Below are 20,000 nucleotides of genomic sequence, written 5' to 3'. Positions count from 1 at the left end.
CTCTCTCTCTCTCTCTCTCTCTCTCTGTGTGTGTGTGTGTGTGTGTGTGTGTGTGTGTGTGTGTGTGTGATAGATGTGAGGCGTCATGTAAAACGTTGAGCTGCACGGAGAAGTTTAAAAGAGTACCCAAGTCACATTTTTGTTTCATTTATACATTTCCTTTTTCCTTTTCTGCAGAACAGCGCCTGTTCAAAAAGAACACTTCTTTGTTTTCATAAAGCACATTTGTAAGATTTCAAAAACAACAACAACAACAACAACAACAAAACTTTTTTAAAAACCTGTCCAGTTTTCAAAAAGGGTTTTTATCCACACCAACCCCGCAGCACACAAACAGGTAGACGCTGTGTCCTTTAATTGAATAGTTTCCATGCACGCTCTTCGATTTCCTGAACGACTGTTCTTTGTCCCACCTTCAGGTGACGATTCCTGACTGAAGTGCGGCAGCCATCCAAAGGGAACCCAGAAACCCTGTGGCCCAGAAGCTGACGGAAACCTTACCATGGCTGGTGGGGGTCAGTGGGTGGACTGACGTAATGTAACGTTGAAGAAGACTGTTGATGGACGCGATACCTTCCAAGTGAACAACGCTACCTCCATTCATTGTGGTTTTGACAAAAGGCCGGCGGACATACTTCCGCAGCTAACAGCCATCTTTACCGCCGATTCCCGCCACAATTATCAGGAAAGGAGAGAGCTGCTGTCCCAATTTGTGACCTGATCAATGAGACTTCCGTTGACGTGTGGGTTGGCCCATACATCTCTCTGACGCCATCGTTTGAGGGCAGTGAGTGTAATGCGTGACTCCTGTTTGTTCTATTACACTTACTGTTTGTTCTTCGTCCAGTTGACGCTGTGGCTGTCTGTGGCTTTCTGGACTGGTAGCGAGTTGTTTCATCTACGATTTTGATGGGGTTTTTGTTTGTTTGTTTTGTTTTTTGCTTGCTCGTTTATGGTCGACCTCGCAGCCTAATTTTCAGCTTTGCCGATTTTTTTGTTTGCTAGTTTCTGCACGAAGTGATAATTTCGGACTTTATCTCATCTTCCACGTATCGACGGTCGAAGAAAAAAAGAATAAAAAAACCAAACCCATATCGTGGCATGGTCGCAGCATTTATCAACACGAAGTTTCTTTTTATAATGTTCAAACACTAGGTAACTCTTGAGGACGATATTTCATAAGCTTGAATGCGGCATGAATTGGGTGTCACACATTTGAGTGAAAACGTGGGAAACCCCACACAAGGAGTTACAGAGACAGCTGTCTGACAGAAAAATAGAAAAGTCATCGGCGGCAACTTTTTGCAAGGCAAGTGTACGAATGGAGTGTGCTATGTGAAGTCGAAAAAAAAAAAAAAAAAAAAAAAGGAAAAGAAGAAAGCCAGTCAAATCGTGTTTTTCGCTCCAGCATCCCATCTCCACGTGGTTTGTGAGAGAGGAGCATCTGATACAGCAACGAGGATCGCTCCTGGAACTGTGGTCTGCCTTGAGTGCGTTGTTTATACCTCTTGACAAGTAAGTGTTGTGTTGTGTTGTGCTGTGTTGTAGTGTGCTGTGCTGTGCTGTGTCAAGTCGTGTGTCGTGTCGTGTTGTGTTGTGTCGTGCCATAATTAGCGTCCAGACCACCACTGTAGGTCAAGCTAAGGGGGAGAAAATACTGGATGTGGGATTCAAACCCGTGCGCTCAGAATCTCCCGCTTCCTGGCCGAACGCAATACCACTAGGCCATGTGGCAAGATGTCCGCTCTCACCCCTCTTCTCGAGAGGCGAAGGCAAACTCTTCCTCTAGGGATTGCACTGCTTTTGTTTAGTAAAATCAGTTACACATAGAAACATACACACACACACACACACACACACACACACACACACTCGCACACACGGAGGCACACACACGTACACACGCGCGCGCACGCACACACACACATCGACGCATGCACACGTACACACACATACGCGCACGCGAGCACACACACACACACACACACACACACACACGCAGTTGTTTCACTCTATCTTATAATGTAATACTATCTTACCCAAATATTTTTCGTTTTACAGAACTGATGTGTGCGTGGTAATCAGTGAACGGTTTGTCAGTTATTCATTTTCCTCTTTGATATTTGCTGACGGGGCATATAAGGTGAGCTGAAAGAGAATTTTCTGTTTTGGTTGAAGCAGACAATAAAGTATTTTCAACTGAACTGAATTTGAATTGAAAAGATAGACGAGACGTTATTTCTTGCACTTCAAATTTATGTCATGCTGATATCGTTTCACTAAGGCTCAACAGTCAATGGGTTAATATCAGTTTAGTTATCCAGCTTGTTCCAGAATAATTATTTCCTCCGAAACATAAAACTACGTCGGGTCAATTTCCATCAAGCACACGTTAATATTTGATAGAAAGACAACTCTCATATACTAGAGTTCAGAGATGCTACTCGCCCACCCTCGTTATTAAAAAAAAAATGTTGAAATCATTTTCTCTTTGGGTGGTATTTCTTTCTCTGACTGTTTCTGCGTATTATGCAAGCATGCTGACGTATCAGAGCGTGTTTGTGTCATGAAGTACAAAACGAGAGAGAGAAAAAAAGAAATAAGGAAAAATTCCCAGTGAAAAGGAGAAGGAAGAAAGCAGAGAAAGCCTGTGAAAGAAAAGACAAATAAAAGAAAAAAAGAAGAAGAAGAAAGAAGGAAGGAAAGGATCTCAGTTTCAAGGAGGTGTCTGAGCGTACAAACTGATCCACCCGTGCCACTTCACAGGAGAAAGAGAAAGAAAGAGAGAAAAAAAAAAGACAGGGAACAAGACGAATTGATTTAAAGGTTTCACCCTTTAGAAAAAAAAAGAAAGAAAAAAAGACCACCCCTCTCCTGTCTTAAGTGGCTGAAAACAACTTTCGTACAACTGTTTCCCATCATGTATCTGAGAGACACAGAGAGAGAGACAGAGAGAGAGAGAGACAGAGACAGAGAGAGACAGAGACAGAGAGACAGACGGAGACAGAGACAGAGAGAGAAAGAGAGAAAACGACAGAGACGCGGGCTTCTAATCCAGAGAGACAAAAACTCCGATTGCAGAGCTGGCAGAAGAAACGTGAGTTACGTGCAAGTCCTACCAGTGGCTTTGAAACAGTGCGTGGTGATTGGCACTAATCAGAGTGCCCGCGTGCTTTCCGACTTCTTGCCTCTGCCAAGGGGTTTTAACGCTTTCATCCCGGATCCTCTGTTTGTGAGCACGATGAGGCAGAAAGCTGTGGACGAGATTTCCCGGAACTTTGGACGGAAACCAGGTCTAGAAGTTCTTAGATAATTTTTGGTTGTTCTAGGGAAAAAAAAAAAATCAAAAGAAAATTTACTTGTCCCCCCCCCCCCCCCCCAAAAAAAAAATCCACTTTTGAGATGAGTTCGGAGTTAACGTCGTTTTGAAGGAAGGGTTTTGCTTTGCCTTTGGTGCCGAGCGTTGGTAGGAGAAGGGTCGCCGAGCCAGCAAGCGAGCTGTTGGGTGCCCTCTTGGACAGTTGTGGGGTTCGATTCCTGTGTGACCCCCTTTTTCTTCTGTGTGGGTCTGTGTTCTGTGTTTTCTCCTGGGCCAATGGTGTGTCTGATTGCTGGTGACAGGTGAGGGAGAAGTGGTGTAGTTAGTTTGTCCTCGTGGTGTTAGTGTTGCAACTTGACATTTGTTGGCATTTCGGAATTGTTTTATCGGAACATCTTTTAAAACCAGTATTCTTTTATTTCTAGATATTTTGGGATAATCGATAAGGTTGTGTTTAGGGTTGTTATTTTGCTATGTATTCAGCTCAAGTTGTTTCAGATTTATTTCCTTAGTGAACTGTGTCTAACTGCAGCCTAAGATTTCCAAAACATTTGTGTGGTGTTCGGGATTGTGATTGGAGATTGCATTATTATCTCATTCAGTTTTGGTTCTATAGTTCGAAACTAGCATTATAAATAACGACAAATTGTCATTTAGGGTGAATGTCTCTTGCGAATAATACGAGGGTTTAACTCCTTCATTATTAGAGAGACAATAATGGGCGGTTCCTGTACTTTTTGGCGTGAAAGTGACTGTATATGATATATCCACATGCTCCTCAACTTAGCTTAAAGTATTGAGGAGGGGGAGGGGGGGGGGGGGGGGGGTAAGGGGCGGGGTAGTCTTTTGTAAGAGCATAGTCTCCAGAGACATGAGAGTCTGTTACAGATTTATTCCCTGTGATTTTTCCTGTGGGTTTCCCTTGTCTGCCACCCCGACGGAACTCCAGGATTCGCTTCTGCAGTGGTCTTCGTTCCCCTTCTGCCCTGTTCACCCCAAATTCCCCACGCCCCACTCCCTTTCCCAACATCCATATTCCCAGCCTCCATATTCCCAACATCCATATTCCCAGCCTCCATAATCCCAAGAACTTCCTTGTCCAGTGTATCCCGTCCTTTGATACCCTCCACACTTCGGCAGGCATGTGACTACAGGCCTCGAGTGGGTTCATTAACACTGGTCGTCCACGGATGGGTTTGACTTTGTTCAAGTGAAATGATGCTGCATAGAACTGGTACTGCAGTTGCTTAATTATATTGTCATAAAACTGAAGGAGAGTGGTGCTATAGTTAAATGTATGGAATTTGTGTGTCTGGACCAGTGTTTTCAAAGCGCAACAATAGTAAAGAACTGAGCTGAACTGTCTATGTCTCTGTGTTTTGTGTTGTCGGGGTGTTAGTCTGGGAAGGTGCGGGGGTTCATGGGCAACCCCTTACGGGTTGTGACAGTGGGTAAAGTCCAGTCTTAGCATCCTATATTTAGGAACTTATTTTACCGGCAATTGTTTGTGCATGTATGAAACGATATTACCGTTAGAAAATGTTTTTACCCATTTTCAGTGATTTCGACTCCTATTTTGTACGTTATTTTACTGTTTTGATGCGGATTTAGTCACACGAAACTAACGTGCCACCATCTTGCTTTTTTTCCGTTTTCGGTCCCACAAACCATGAAAATGTAATAATAATAATAATGGTATTTATATAGCGCTGAATCTTGTGCATAGACAAATCTAAGCGCTTTCGCACCAGTCATTCTCACGCACGCATAACTCCAAAACTGGAGAAACTGAAGACAAGGAAGAGGCAGGCCAGACTTGAAAGAGCTGAGTGTGGAGACTTGACGAAGCGAAAGAGGAAGTTCATTCCAATTGCAAGGTCCAGAGACAGAGAAAGAACGGCGGCCAACAGTCGAGAGTTTGAATCTGTGTATGCGTAAATGGAGTGGATCCGAAGCTGATCGTAGTGAGCGAGATGGAGTGTAGAAGAGAAGGCAGCCACAGAGATAGGAAGGGGCTGATTTCAGTGTGAGACAGGGAGCCAGTGGAGATGTTGCAAAAGAGGAGTGATGTGCTCAGATCTTTTCTTTCTGAGGACGAGTCGGGCAGCAGAGTTTTGTATGCGCTGAAGGGACTGAATGGATGAAGCAGGCAAACCGGACAATAGAGAGTTGCAGTAGTCAAGGCAAGAGAGAATGAGAGAAACGACAAGTCTAGATGTTGCGTCAGTGGACAGATATTTCCGGATGGAACTGATGCGCCGCAGTTGACAGTAGCAGGAGATTGACATGTCTGATTGATAAATTTTTGCATGGACAGTGTGTTGTCAAGGACAACGCCGAGGTTCCTGACTGAACTGGAAAGAGGGATGGATGTACCGCCAAGTTTGATTGTGTCAGTTGTAATGGAAGAGAGTTTTTGTTTAGTCCCTATGATCATTGCTTCAGTTTTGTCCGCGTTCAATTGTAACTTATTTAGAGTCATCCAATTTTGAATATCCAGGAAGCAGTTGGATGTTTCTTGCAAGATCGACGACAGTTTTTCAGGTGTATCACTCTTCTGGAGTTGAGTGTCATCAGCATAAGAATGATGACTGACATTATGGCGGTTGATAATTTCAGCGAGAGGAGCAGTGTACAGTGTGAAGAGCACTGGGCCTAAAACAGATCCCTGTGGGACTCTATGTTCAATTTTAACGGGTTCAGACTGGAAATTATCAACAATGACTGACAAAATGTAACCAATAGGCGCACTAAACTAGGACGCTGAAATAGGACTTTACACCGTGTAATGACAAGACAGCAGACATAATTAATTATATAAGTAGTATGTGTCATAAAATGAAAAACCGGCCGGGGTGGGGATTTTGTGTGGGGAGGCTTGAAAGTGAAAAGGGGCAGGGGGCGGGGCGGGGAGGAGTGTGTGTGTGTGTGTGTGTGTGTGGGGGGGGGGTGACGTATGCACCGACGCAGACTGCTCCGTCACCCTTTCACTGACAGTCCGAACCTTGTTGCTGAACGAACAGGTGGAGAGAGAGCATCTCCCCCAGAAGCTGTCCCGGACAGTGGAAAGGGTGGCCATGTACCGGTCTGTTGTTTGGGTGCTGGTGGTGATCTTGGTCGATGTCCGGATTCAGGGAACTGACTTGTGAAATGATTCGTCATCATTGGAAGGCATCATTTCGGAGTTCTGTTGTGCGTAACCTATTGTATTGCATAACTTTTCGTCACAACATATTTCTGTGTGTGAAATTCGGGCTGCTCCCCCCCCCCCCCCCCCCCGGAGCACGTCGCCACAGCGTACCAAGTGCAAGCTGCACACGGTACCTCAGGTTATCGTCTCATCGGAAAGACTAGCGCTTAGACCACTTCCGGTCCAGTGGATGGGGAAGTAAAAATCTCGGTCCGTACATGGGGTCCAAACCCATGGACACCACCTGGAGTGAGCCTAGATGTGGAGTGATGGCCTAGATGTGGAGTGATTGCCTAGATGTGGAGTGATGGCCTAGATGTGGGGTGATGGCCTAGATGCGGGGTGATTGCCTAGATGTGGGGTAATGGCGTAGATGTGGGGTAATGGCCTAGATGTGGGGTGATGGCCTAGATGCGGGGTGATGGCCTGGAGGAGTGATGGCCTAGATGCGGGGTGATGGCCTAGATGTGGGGTGATGGCCTGGAGGAGTGATGGCCTAGATGTGGGGCGATGGCCTAGATGTGGGGTGATGGCCTAGATGGGGGTGATGGCCTGGAGGAGTGATGGCCTAGATGTGGGGTGATGGTCTAGAAGCGGAGTAATGGCCTAGAAGTGGAGTGATGGCCTAGAGGAGTGATGGTCTAGAGGTAACACATCCGTATAGGAAGCGAGATAATCTTAGCGCGCTGGTTCGAATCACGGAGTGATGGCCTAGATGTGGAGTGATGGCTTAGATGTGGAGTGATGGCCTAGATGTGGAGTGATGGCCTAGATGTGGAGTGATGGCCTAGATGTGGAGTGATGGCCTAGATGTGGAGTGATGGCCTAGAGGAGTGATGGTCTAGAGGTAACGCATCCGCATAGGAAGCGAGAGAATATTAGCGCGCTGGTTCGAATCACGGCTCAGCCGCCGATATTTTCTCCTCCTCCACTAGACCTAGAGTGGTGGTCTGGACGCTAGTCATTCGGATGAGACGATAAACCAAGGTCCCGTGTGCAGCATGCACTTAGCCTACGTAAAAGAACCCATGGCAGCAAAAGTGTTGTTCCTGGCAAAATTCTGTAGAAAAATCCACTGCACGCAGGAAAAAATACAAAAAAAAAGAAAAAAAAGAAAAAAAGGTGACGCTGTAGTGTAGCGACGCGCTCTCCCTGGGGAGAGCAGCCCGAATTCCACACAGAGAAATATGTTGTGACAAAAAGAAATGCAAATACAAGTACAAATACAAAATCCCGGTCCGTAATGGGATCCAAACCCATGGACACTTGGTTCCTAGACGGGTGCATTACTTCTAGGCCACCACTCCGCTTCCGTTCAGTAAAAGTCCAGAATGGTGTATAGTGTAAGGAAGCGTATAACTATGTCGGTAGCTTTCCACCACTAAATCGTTCTTGATGTCTGACGACAGAAACGAAGCTGCCAGCATGAACAGTTCTGGTGGGCAGGGGAGATGACTGGGTCAGGAATGATGAAAGAGATTTCCTTTTCAACGCTGTACCATCCCGACCATCCGTGTAATACTACGGCCACTTTGCTTATCAGATAATAAGTTATGTTTGTTAGTTAGCATATTGAATATGGAGAACACCCTAAAAATGTTAAAGAAACACGCGATCAGTTCGGTGGTTTTTTCTTCCTTTCATTAGTTATATAAAATAATTAAATAATCGGTTTTTGGACAGAAAGAAGCTAACTTGCAGCAAAATATCAAAAGCACTCTCCTCTCCCTTCCCTCGGAATGATAATTATGTTTGTCTGTAATTGGATGCCAGCGTACTTATTGTTGTCCTTTCGACCCTTTCACCCATCGACATCGGAAAACCTCCAGTGCACAAGACATGCTGGAGACCCTTCAGTGGTTCCCCCTCATAGAGAAAAGGAGAAGGGCGCGGCTGATGAACTTTTATAAATTCCACAACGGAAGCCTCATCATTAACACGTGCCACAAACCCTCCAAATGAACCCGACGGTCGCATCCAGCAACGTATCATCCCCCCAACTGCAGGACTCTATACAGACAGAAGTCCTTCTTCCCCAGGACAATATCCGATTGGAACAGCCTTCCTGCTGAGGTTGCCGTCAGCCCCACCCTGGAAGGCTTCAAGTTCCATATCTGATCCCCCTGCCCCCCCCACCCCCAACTCCCAACCGCCCACCCATCCCCATCTCCCCAGCACCCCCGGACCCAGCAAACTGTACCACAAGTGACTCAAGCAACTGGCAGACCCCACTTATAATCTACAGAATCTTTACAATTATGAAGGCGGTAGAGAAGGGAAAGAAGAACATGAGGCCCTGGGTTTAAATACCGACAGAATCTGGCTGATTAAAGGTTGGAGATTTTTGTTTTTTGATCTCCCAAGTGAACAGATGCACCAAGCTTCCAGCACACATAAGAAAACACTCACGCTGAAGCTCCCCCGCTGTTCTTGTTAGGGTTTGTGGCTGTGTGTGTGGAGACAGGGAGCAGTATGTCTGAAACTGATACTGCAACATCTGGGAACTGATGCTGTAAAACGTCCCTGGAGTCGTGAATTTCTGGCAGAGTAGGATTTATTCTATTCTGTAGTCACGATCTTTTAGTTATTGGAATCGAGGAGGGGGGTGGAAGAGGGTTTGGGGGCTGGCGGGGTTGCGGGGGGCTGGGGGGGGGGGGGGGGGGCGAGCGGGGAGTACAACAGATATCCAAAGTCAGGTGAAAGGGAATGGCGGCAGTTCATACACAGTACTGAAATGCAGGTCAGAACAGTTCACAACGATGCAGCACACTGAAATACAGTGCAACAGTGGCTTGAACATTTATCTTGTTTCGATAATTGTAGTGTCCGAAGAACGGTCAGTGCATATTCGTAACCACTTTTCTTCCATTTCATCATGTTTGACTCATCTCTTCTCTTGACTTCTATTCTCTCTCTCTCTCTCTCTCTCTCTCTCTCTCCTTTCTTCCTTCTGTCTCTCTCAAACACGGAACTAACACGCACACGTACGCACACATACCCCACCCAACCTATTAGATATACACAAGCGCGCACACGCGCATCAACGTCAATAAATAAGAGGTTAATGCAAGCACTACTGCACATACGCTTGCGGGCAACCCCCCCTCTCTCTTTGTGTTCCCCTCTCTTCCCAACGTCTCTCTCACGCTGTCTCTCTCCTTTCTCATTCACTCTCTCTCTCTCCTTTCTCTGTCTCTGTCACCCCTCTTTGCCTCTCTCTCTCTCTTTCTCTATCGCCCACTAGAATAGAATAGAATATGTCTTTATTACAAAGTGTCCCGGGGTCACAAGGAATATATGGAGGGGGGGGGGGGGGGGGGGTTGGAGGGGGAAATAGTACATAACAAGGTACAAACATAAATCGAAAAAATCATACACAAACACAGATACAGTACAAATCACACACACACACACACACACACACACACACACACACACACACATTTAAACAGAAACCGCATATTACATGTGGATGGGGCTGATGACTAGGTCTTCAGGTAGATGGTTGTTGATTGCACAATTCTATATATCATACTGGATTTGTTCATTGACTGCTTTGGGAAAAAAGCTATTGGCGAAGCGATTGGTTTTCGTCCTTATACTTCTGTACTGTCGACCTGAGGGGAGCATCTAAAAAATCCCAAAGCTGGATGTGATTCGCCTTGGCTGATTGATTTTGCTTTTTTGAGTAGCCGCATATAATATATGTCGTCTAGAGAAGGTTGATCAGCCCCGGTTATCTTGGTGGCAGTTTTTACAATTCTGTTTAGGGCTGCAACTTCTGCCTTGGAAATGTTTCCGTACCAAACAGTAATAGCGAAGGTTAACACACTTTCAGACTGCTCGGTAGAAGTGCGCCCCCCCCCACACCCCCCACACACAAAAACACAGACACACACACACACACACACACACACACACACACAGACACAGACACAGACACACACACACACACACACACACACACACACACACACACACACACACACACACACACACACACACACACACACACGTACACACAAGCGCGCGCGCGTACCATAGCACCCCGCCACACCTATATGTAAACATCAGATTCTCATTGCGTTTCATTTCAATAAAAACCCAGTTAGAAAGCCCGTGTTAATGTCACAGGTCGTTTTGTGCTATCAGATTTTCTATAAAAAAAAAAAAAAAAGAAAAGGAAAAAAGCTATTGGCGAAGCGATTGGTTTCGTCCTTATACTTCTGTACCGTCGACCTGAGGGGAGCATCTAAAAAATCCCAACAGCTGGATATGATTCGTCCTCCTTCTCCTCCTCCCCCTCCTCCTTCTCCTCCTCCTCTTTCTCTTCCACCTCCTCCTCCCCTTCCTCCTTCTCCTTCTCTTCCTCCTCCCCCTTCTTCTTCCTCCTCCTCCTCTTCCCCCTTCTTCCTCCTCTTCCTCCTCCTCCTCCCCCTTCTTCCTCCACCTTTCTTCCTCTTCTTCCTCCTCTTCCTCCTCCTCCTCCCCCTTCTTCTTCCTCCTCCTTCTCTTCCTCCTCCCCGTCCTTCTTCTTCTCCTCCTCTTCCCCTTCTTTCTTCTTCTTCTTCTTCATCCTCCTCCTTGATTATTTTTTGTCATTTTTTCAACGCTTTCCCACCGCTCCCTTTCTCCTCCTCCTCCTCCTTGTTTTTGTTGTTGTTGTTGTTGTTTTTCCTCTTTCTCATCTTATTCTTTCGCATACTTCGTCTACTGCCGGGGCATGACCTGCCATTCCCGCGTATGCTGTTTTGACACGGATTGGCCTTTACGCGAAAAGCCTTTCCTCTTGATTTGGTCCTAAAATTTTGTCATTTCAGACAGCCACACTCCATTTTCGGGGGATATCTTCCAGCTTCTCGAGTCACTGCTATTGGGAAATTGGAGCACCAAGACGAGAAATGAATGTGGTGTGTTTTTTTTTTCGTGTTCTTTACACACACACACACACACACACACACACACACACACACACACACACACACACACACACACACACACACACACAGAGAGATATACATATATATATATATATATATATACATATATATATATATATATATATATATATATATACACACACACACACACACACACAGATATACATGTGTGTGCATGCATACATCCACGCACACGTGTATATATATATATATATATATATAGGTGTGTGTGTGTGTGTGTGTGTGTGTGTGTGTGTGTGTGTGTGTGTGCGTGTGTGTGTGTGTGCAGACGAATATTTATTTTCAGATTTCATGAGAGTGTGAATCTGTGTGTGTGTGTGTGTGTGTGTGTGTGTGTGTGTGTGTGTGTTTGCATGCGTGAGTGCGTGTGTGTGTATGTGCGCGCGTGCGTACGTGCATGCGTGCGTGTATGTGTGTGTGTATGTATGTATGTATGTATGTATATGTATGTGTGTGTGTGTGTGCATGCGCGGTGAGTGCGCGTGTGTGTATGTGCGCGCGTGCGTACATGCATGCGTGTGTGTGTGTGTGTGTGTGTGTGTGTGTGTGACTTTCTACAGCTATCGGGAAAATGGAGCAGCACCAGGACGAAAAATAAAAGAGGAAAAATACAAATGAAATGAATAGAGATATGGTCAAAACGATACAATCAATTTAAAAAAAAAAAAAAGACTGCGATTCTTTTACATTTTTTGAAAGCCATTCCCTCCTTCATCTCTCTTAACCCCTCTGCCTCTCGTCTCTCTCTCTATGTCTCTATCTCTGTGTCTCTGTCTGTCTCTCTCTTTCTTCCTCTCTACCCCTCCCCCTTTCCCCTCTTTTCCTCTCTTTCAGCTCCTCTCTCTCACCCTTCCACCACCACCATCTTTATCAAACTAAAATACCCGCTGACACATGCTTCGTATTTCAGAATATCATAACGTCAGCGGACAGAAACAAAATTCCAGACGCATTCCATCATGTAGAATTGCCGTGGTGCCAACCGTCTCTCCTCCCCAACCACCTCTTCCCCCCCCTCTCTCTCATTCTCTCGCGCAGACTTACATATGTACTGACAGGTCCTCACAGTCGATGTAGCTGGGCACAACATAAGAGCTCTGGGCATACAATTAGACCACAGGTTAACTCTCTCTCTCTCTCTCCCTCTCTCTTTGTCTCTTTCTCTGTTCGTCTTTCTGTCTGCTCTTCTCTCTGTCTGTCTGTCTCTCTGTCCCCCCTCTCTCTGTATCTCTACCCCCCTTCTCTCTCTTTCTGTCTGTCTCTGTCCGCCTCAGCAGTGGAGCTGGGCATAAAATTAGAGGATTAGGTGAACATATTTGATGCATTCCAGCATTTAGAATAATAGGGATGTGATGCCCCCCCCCCTCCCCATCTCTCTCCCCTTCTCTCTCTCTCTTTTTTCTGTCACTATCTCTTTCTATATCCACTTCCTCCCCCCTCTCTCTGTGTCGTAAATTTAAATATCTATTGACACGACACGCACTCGCAGCAGATGACAGAATTCTGAATGCATTCCAGTTTGTAGAATAACTGCAGCACCAACTCTTTCCATCCCTCCCTCCCTCCATCTCTCTCTCTTTCTCTCCCCCTCCCTCTCTCCCTCTGCTGACATAATCAACAGTGCAGTAAAGCATAAAATCAGCAGACAGATAAAATCCCTGATGCTTTTTAACATTCAGCAGTGCCTTTCTCTTTCTTCCTCTTTCTCCACCCATTCCCCCCCTCCCTCTCTTCTCCCACCCCCCCTTCCCTCTCTCCCCACTACCTCTCAGTCTCACCCGCCCACTCCCACCCCACCCTCTTTGTCAAACAAAAATAGCTACTGACGCAAGTTCAGTACTTCAGTTGGGTATAACATTAGCGGACAGAAACAAAATCCCAGACGCATTCCAGCAATCAGAATAGCATTTGTACCTACCATCTCTCCTCAGCTCCTTCCTCCAAGCCTTACCATCTCTCTTTCTCTCGAATAAACGTACATATGTACTGACAGGTGCTCATAGTTGGTGCAGTTGGGCATAAAATCAGAGGACAGGTTAACATGTTTGATGCATTCCAGTGTTTAAAACGGTGGTGCCTGCTCTCTCTCTCTCTCTCTCTCTCTCTCTCTCTCCGAATCACCCTTTTCCCCCCCTCTGTCTCTTTCTCCTCACCCGCCCACCCACTTTAACTTAAATATCCACAGACACGTACTCACAGCATTTCAGTCGGGCATAAAATCAGAGAATGGATTAAAATCTTTAATGCATCCCAGCATTCCGAAAAAACAGTGGTGCCAGCTCTGTTTGTCTGTCTCTCCCTCCCTCCCTCCCTCTCTTTCTCACCTTCTCCACGTCTCTCTCCTCTAACCCCCACCCCCCACCCCTCCTCCCCGCTCTCTCTCTGTGTAAAACTTAAACATCGACTGACACATATTCATATCAATGCAGCTGGGCACCCATTTAGCCGGGAGGACACAGTACTCGGTGTATCCCTTCGGTCAGAAATAGCGTTGCGGAGCCACCTGAGTCCTGTGTGCAGCGGTGGTGGTTTAGTGGTAATGAGCTTCACTACGTGAGGTGAATGTCCACGGGTTCCAATTCCATATCTGGACCGTGATTCTTTACTCCCTTCTCCATGAGACCTTCAGTGGTGTCCCGGCTGCTAGTTATTTGGATGAGACGTTAAACCAAGGTCCCTTATGCTGCATGCACTAAGTGCACGTTTAAGAACCCATGGCAATAAAAAGGTTGTCAGTGGCAAAATTGTGCTTAGAAAATCTTTGATAGTAAAGCAAGTAAACTTCAGACAGGGAAAAACAAAACAAAACACAAACAAAACAAAACAAACAAACAAACAAACAACAAACAAACAAACAAACAAACAAAAAAAACGACAAAAAAACAACAACCAAACAAACAAAAAACAGGACAGCGCTGCACTCTGACAACGCGCTCTCCCCTCCACGAGAAGAGCAGCCCGAACTTCACACAGAGAAATGTGTTATGACAAAACCTTATACAATATGCACTCACTCCTCTGCCCCTATCTCCATTGTTCGTCTCTTTCCTGTCTTTACGTTAGTGTGTTTCTGTCTGTCCCTGTGTCTTTCCTGTCTTTACGTTAGTGTGTTTCTGTCTGTCCCTGTGTCTTTCTCTCTGTCTTTACGTTAGTGTGTTTCTGTCTGTCCCTGTGTCTTTCTCTCTGTCTTTATGTTAGTGTCTTTCTGTCTGTCCCTGTGTCTTTCTCTCTGTCTTTACGTTAGTGTGTTTCTGTCTGTCCCTGTGTCTTTCTCTCTGTCTTTACGTTAGTGTGTTTCTGTCTGTCCCTGTGTCTTTCTCTCTGTCTTTACGTTAGTGTGTTTCTGTCTGTCCCTGTGTCTTTCTCTCTGTCTTTATGTTAGTGTGTTTCTGTCTGTCCCTGTGTCTTTCCTGTCTTTACGTTAGTGTGTTTCTGTCTGTCCCTGTGTCTTTCTCTCTGTCTTTACGTTAGTGTGTTTCTGTCTGTCCCTGTGTCTTTCCTGTCTTTACGTTAGTGTGTTTCTGTCTGTCCCTGTGTCTTTCTCTCTGTCTTTACGTTAGTGTGTTTCTGTCTGTCCCTGTGTCTTTCCTGTCTTTACGTTAGTGTGTTTCTGTCTGTCCCTGTGTCTTTCTCTCTGTCTTTACGTTAGTGTGTTTCTGTCTGTCCCTGTGTCTTTCTCTCTGTCTTTACGTTAGTGTGTTTCTGTCTGTCCCTGTGTCTTTCTCTCTGTCTTTACGTTAGTGTGTTTCTGTCTGTCCCTGTGTCTTTCCTGTCTTTACGTTAGTGTGTTTCTGTCTGTCCCTGCGTCGTTCTCTCTGTCTTTACGTTAGTGTGTTTCTGTCTGTCCCTGTGTCTTTCCTGTCTTTACGTTAGTGTGTTTCTGTCTGTCCCTGTGTCTTTCCTGTCTTGTTAGTGTGTTTCTGTCTGTCCCTGTGTCTTTCCTGTCTTTACGTTAGTGTGTTTCTGTCTGTCCCTGTGTCTTTCTCTCTGTCTTTATGTTAGTGTGTTTCTGTCTGTCCCTGTGTCTTTCTCTCTGTCTTTACGTTAGTGTGTTTCTGTCTGTCCCTGTGTCTTTCCTGTCTTGTTAGTGTGTTTCTGTCTGTCCCTGTGTCTTTCCTGTCTTCTGTCGGTCGGTTGGTCTCTCTTCTTTTGGAAATTTGCACATATTTGGTAAGCCATCTTGACACTAAGAAAATCGAAACATGGTCAATAAAAAAAATCAGCAAATGGTTTGAAATGACAGATAACCCCATACCCAGCAACAATAACAACAACAATAATAGAAGAAGAAGAATACTTCACGCATACGTGTATCGTCTCTTGTAAGTTTCCCCTTTAGCATCTGTAGTCGTGGAGAAAGGCTTCCCCCCCCCCCCCCCCCCCCCCGGCCCCCCCAACATTTAGTCTGTTTTGAAGGCCTTGCAGGAGCCCCACTGAACTATTTTGCACAAAGATGTGGACACTGACACTTCTATCAGTAGACTCATGTCTTTCCCGGTCTCTGGTTATCGCAGTGTATTTTCAGGCCCAACGCTCAGCTTATCACAGATTGACGTAAGCTTACATTTGGGCCAATAGCCAAGTGACACCTGTATGATCAAACTAGGAGGCAAGATTGCGCTGGCACTTAATGCTGCAGCCTTGGGGGCTAGTTAACTTTTTGGGAACCACTCAAACGCTGACTGTCCTAAAACCCTCTTTGCCGAGAGAGTGGAGATGTAACTTGGGTTGGGTAAGATGCTCTCCACTATAATCGAATTCTGGCCCAGATAGCTGGGGCAGAGAATGGTCCTCTGGTGTATTGATGGTCATAGTTGGACATGACTGGCTATCATACATCATATTCGAACTGCATCCTTCTTCAAGGTCAGGTTGTCAGTAACCATTATCTGAACTTGTTTCCCTTAGGATAGGATTAGATATACTTTTCTTCAGGAAAATCAGTTTCAACACTGACAATTACACAGACTGTAGTGATCGCACTCTTGGTTCATGCCAAGGTTAAGCAGTCAAACTCCTGTTTATGAAGTGTGAACCCGCTAATATGTACTAACGACAGCTCACTGTGGATGTGCAGTTCTTAGCTTCGGGGAAGTCGTCTCACGAGCATTTCCTTGTTCAGAGTTGTAGAGGTTTCAGTTGGCGCTTGTTTGTCTCTCTCTCTCTCTCTCTCTCTCTCTCTCTGTCTCTCTCTCTCTCTGTGTGTGTGTGTGTGTGTGTGTGTGTGTGTGTGTGTGTGTGTGTGTGTGTGTGTGTGTGTGTGTGTGTGTGTCCCTCTGTGTGTATGTGTGTGTGTATGTGTGTGTGTGTGTGAGACTCTCTCTCTCTCTCCCTCTGTGTGTGTGTGTGTGTGTGTGTGTGTGTGTGTGTGTGTGTGTGTGTGTTCCTTTCATCATGATCTTTATCATTATCATTATCATTATTGTTGTTGTTGTTGTGATCATTCTTGTCATTGTCGACGTAGCTGCTGCGGCAGGGATAGAGTGGAATATTAGACAATGCCTAAAATCTGCATCATTGAGTAAATCAGTTTTGAGTCTTGAGTCTTGAGTGTTGAGTCACTGAGCCTTGAGTCTTTGAGTTTTTCTTCCCAAGTATGATAAACGTGTGAGTAACTGACTCAGACAGAGACATACAAGGAGGTAAATTACACGTTGCCACTGCAGTTTATTCGGGTGTTAACATCTGAGGTCCGATTAAAATCCTTAATACATTCCACCAATGGTGCCGGCCATCTCTCTCTCTCTCTCTCTCTCTCTCTCTCTTCTCTCTCTCTCTCTCTCTCTCTCTCTCTCTCTTCTCTCTCTCTCAATAAAACCTTCGCTCTCTCTCAATAAAAACCTTCGTTCGCTCTCTCTCTCTCTCTCTCTCTTTCTCTGTGCGTCACTGTGACTGTGTGTCTTGCTCTCTGCCTGTCTGTCTGTCTCTCCGCCTCAATCACTCTGTGTCTCACTGTTTCTGTGTGTCTGACTCTCTGTCTGTCTGTCTGTCTGTCTCTCTCTCCGCTTCAATCTCTTTGTGCGTCACTGTGTATGTGTGTCTGACTCTCTGTCTGTCTGTCTGTCTGTCTGTCTCTCTCCGCCTCAATCTCTCTGTGTGTCACTGTGTCTGTGTGTCTGACTCTCTGTCTGTCTGTGGCTCTGTCTGTCTGTCTGTCTGTCTCTCTCCGCCTCAATCTCTCTGTGTGTCACTGTGTCTGTGTGTCTGACTCTCTGTCTGTCTGTGGCTCTGTCTGTCTGTCTGTCTCTCTCCGCCTCAATCTCTCTGTGTGTCACAGTGTCTGTGTGTCTGGCTCTATGTCTGTTTCTCTCTCTCCGCCTCAATCTCTGTGTGTGTCACAGTGTCTGTGTGTCTGACTCTCTGTCTGTCTGTCTCTCTCCGCCTCAATCTCTCTGTGTGTCACAGTGTCTGTGTGTCTGGCTCTCTGTCTGTCTCTCTCCCTCTCCGCCTCAATCTCTGTGTGTGTCACAGTGTCTGTGTGTCTGGCTCTCTGTCTGTCTGTGTCTCTGTCTACCGCCATTTGAACTGTCTGCTGCCACGTGCACACCGTTGTGCAGTTTGATGGGCGGGAAGGCGAGCGACAAAACCCTTGACAGGCGTTCTGGCACTGAAAGCAACTATCGTACCGGCTGCCTCTGACTTGCTTTCTCTGCCTCTCTCTCTCTCTCTCTCTTTGCACTTTGTTGCACAGATTGATTGATTTCGTTTTGGCTTTGGTTTTCATCAATATTATTACTATTGATGCATGTTGTTAATTGTATTATGAACCCCCATGTCATTAGGGCTGTAAAGCTATTGACATTAAAGTGTTCAGTGTTCAGTGTTCTCTTTGTCTTTCCCTCTTCACCACCCCTACCCTGTCTCTCCCTCTTCTCCACCCCCCTGTCTCTTCTTTTCTTTCTCTGCCTCTCTTTCATTGTCTCTCCCTCTTCACCACCCCTACTCTGTCTCCCCTTCTCTTTCTCTGCCTCTCTTTGTCTCTCCCTCTTCTCCACCCCCCTGTCTCTCCCTCTCTTTCTCTGCCTCTCTCTCTCTTTGTCTCTCCCTCTTCTCCACCCCACCCTGTCTCTCTTTCTCTTTCTCTGCCTCTCTCTCTCTTTGTCTCTCCCTCTTCTCCACCACCACCCTGTCTATCCCTCTCTTTCTCTGCCCTCTCTCTCTCTTTGTCTCTCCCTCTTCTCCACCCCCCTGTCTCTCCCTCTCTTTCTCTGCCCCTCTCTCTCTTTGTCTCTCCCTCTTCACCCCCCCCTGTCTCTCCCTCTCTTTCTCTGCCTCTCCTTCTCTTTGTCTCTCCCTCTTCACCACCCTGTCTCTCCCTCTCTTTCTCTGCCTCTCTCTCTTTGTCTCTCCCTCTTCACCACCACCCTTTCTCTCTTTCTCTTTCTCTGCCCCTCTCTCTCTTTGTCTCTCCCTCTTCTCCACCCCCCTGTCTCTCCCTCTCTTTCTCTGCCTCTCTCTCTCTTTGTCTCTCCCTCTTCTCCACCACTACCTTGTCTCTCACTCTCTTTCTCTGCCTCTCTCTCTCTTTGTCTCTCCCTCTTCTCCACCACTACCCTGTCTCTCCCTCTCTTTCTCTGCCCCTCTCTCTCTTTGTCTCTTTCTCTTCTCCACCACTACCCTGTCTCTCCCTCTCTTTCTCTGCCTCTCTCTCTTTGTCTCTCCCTCTTCACCCCCCCTGTCTCTCCATCTCTTTCTCTGCCTCTCTCTCTTTGTCTTTCCCTCTTCACCACCCCACCCTGTCTCTCCCTCTCTTTCTCTGCCTCTCTCTCTCTTTGTCTCTCCCTCTTCTCCACCCCCACCCTGTCTCTCCCTCTCTTTCTCTGCCTCTCTTTGTCTCTCCCTCTTCTCCACCCCCCCCTGTCTCCCCCTCTCTTTCTCTGCCTCTCTCTCTTTGTCTCTCCCTCTTATCCACCACCCATGTCTATCCCTCTCTTTCTCTGCCTCTCTTCTCTTGTCTCTCCCTCTTCTCCACCACCCATGTCTCTCCCTCTCTTTCTCTGCCTCTCCTTCTCTTTGTCTCTCCCTCTTATCCACCCACCCTGTCTCTCCCTCTCTTTCTCTGCCTCTCTCTCTTTGTCTCTCCCTCTTCACCACCCCTATCCTGTCTCTCCATCTCTTTCTCTGCCTCTCTCTCTTTGTGTGTCCCTCTCTGCCTATCTGCTTATGTCTCTGCCTCTCTCCTGGGAGCAATAGCCGAGTGGTTAAAGCGTTGGACTTTTAATCTGAGGGGTTCCGGATTCGAATCTCGGTAACGGCGCTTGGTGGGTAAAGGGTGGAGATTTTTTTTCGAGCTCCCAGGAACACGCACAGCATGCACGTCCCCGAAAACGGAGTATGGCTGCCTACATGACGGAGTAAATAAACAAAACGGTCATACACGTAAAATGTCTGAGTGTGTATGTGTGCGTGCCTGAAATTTGACTGAATGGCACAGGAAACGAATGATGAGCGCCTAGTGACAGCCCTCAGTCAGCTCTACCCAGGTAGGCAGCCTGTTGTGCAAATGACTCCCGTGTTTGTAAAGCGCTCA

Source organism: Babylonia areolata, chromosome 2 (genome assembly GCF_041734735.1).
Source record: "Babylonia areolata isolate BAREFJ2019XMU chromosome 2, ASM4173473v1, whole genome shotgun sequence".
NCBI lineage: Eukaryota > Metazoa > Mollusca > Gastropoda > Neogastropoda > Buccinidae > Babylonia > Babylonia areolata.
Note: the sequence above shows the minus strand (reverse complement) of the source record.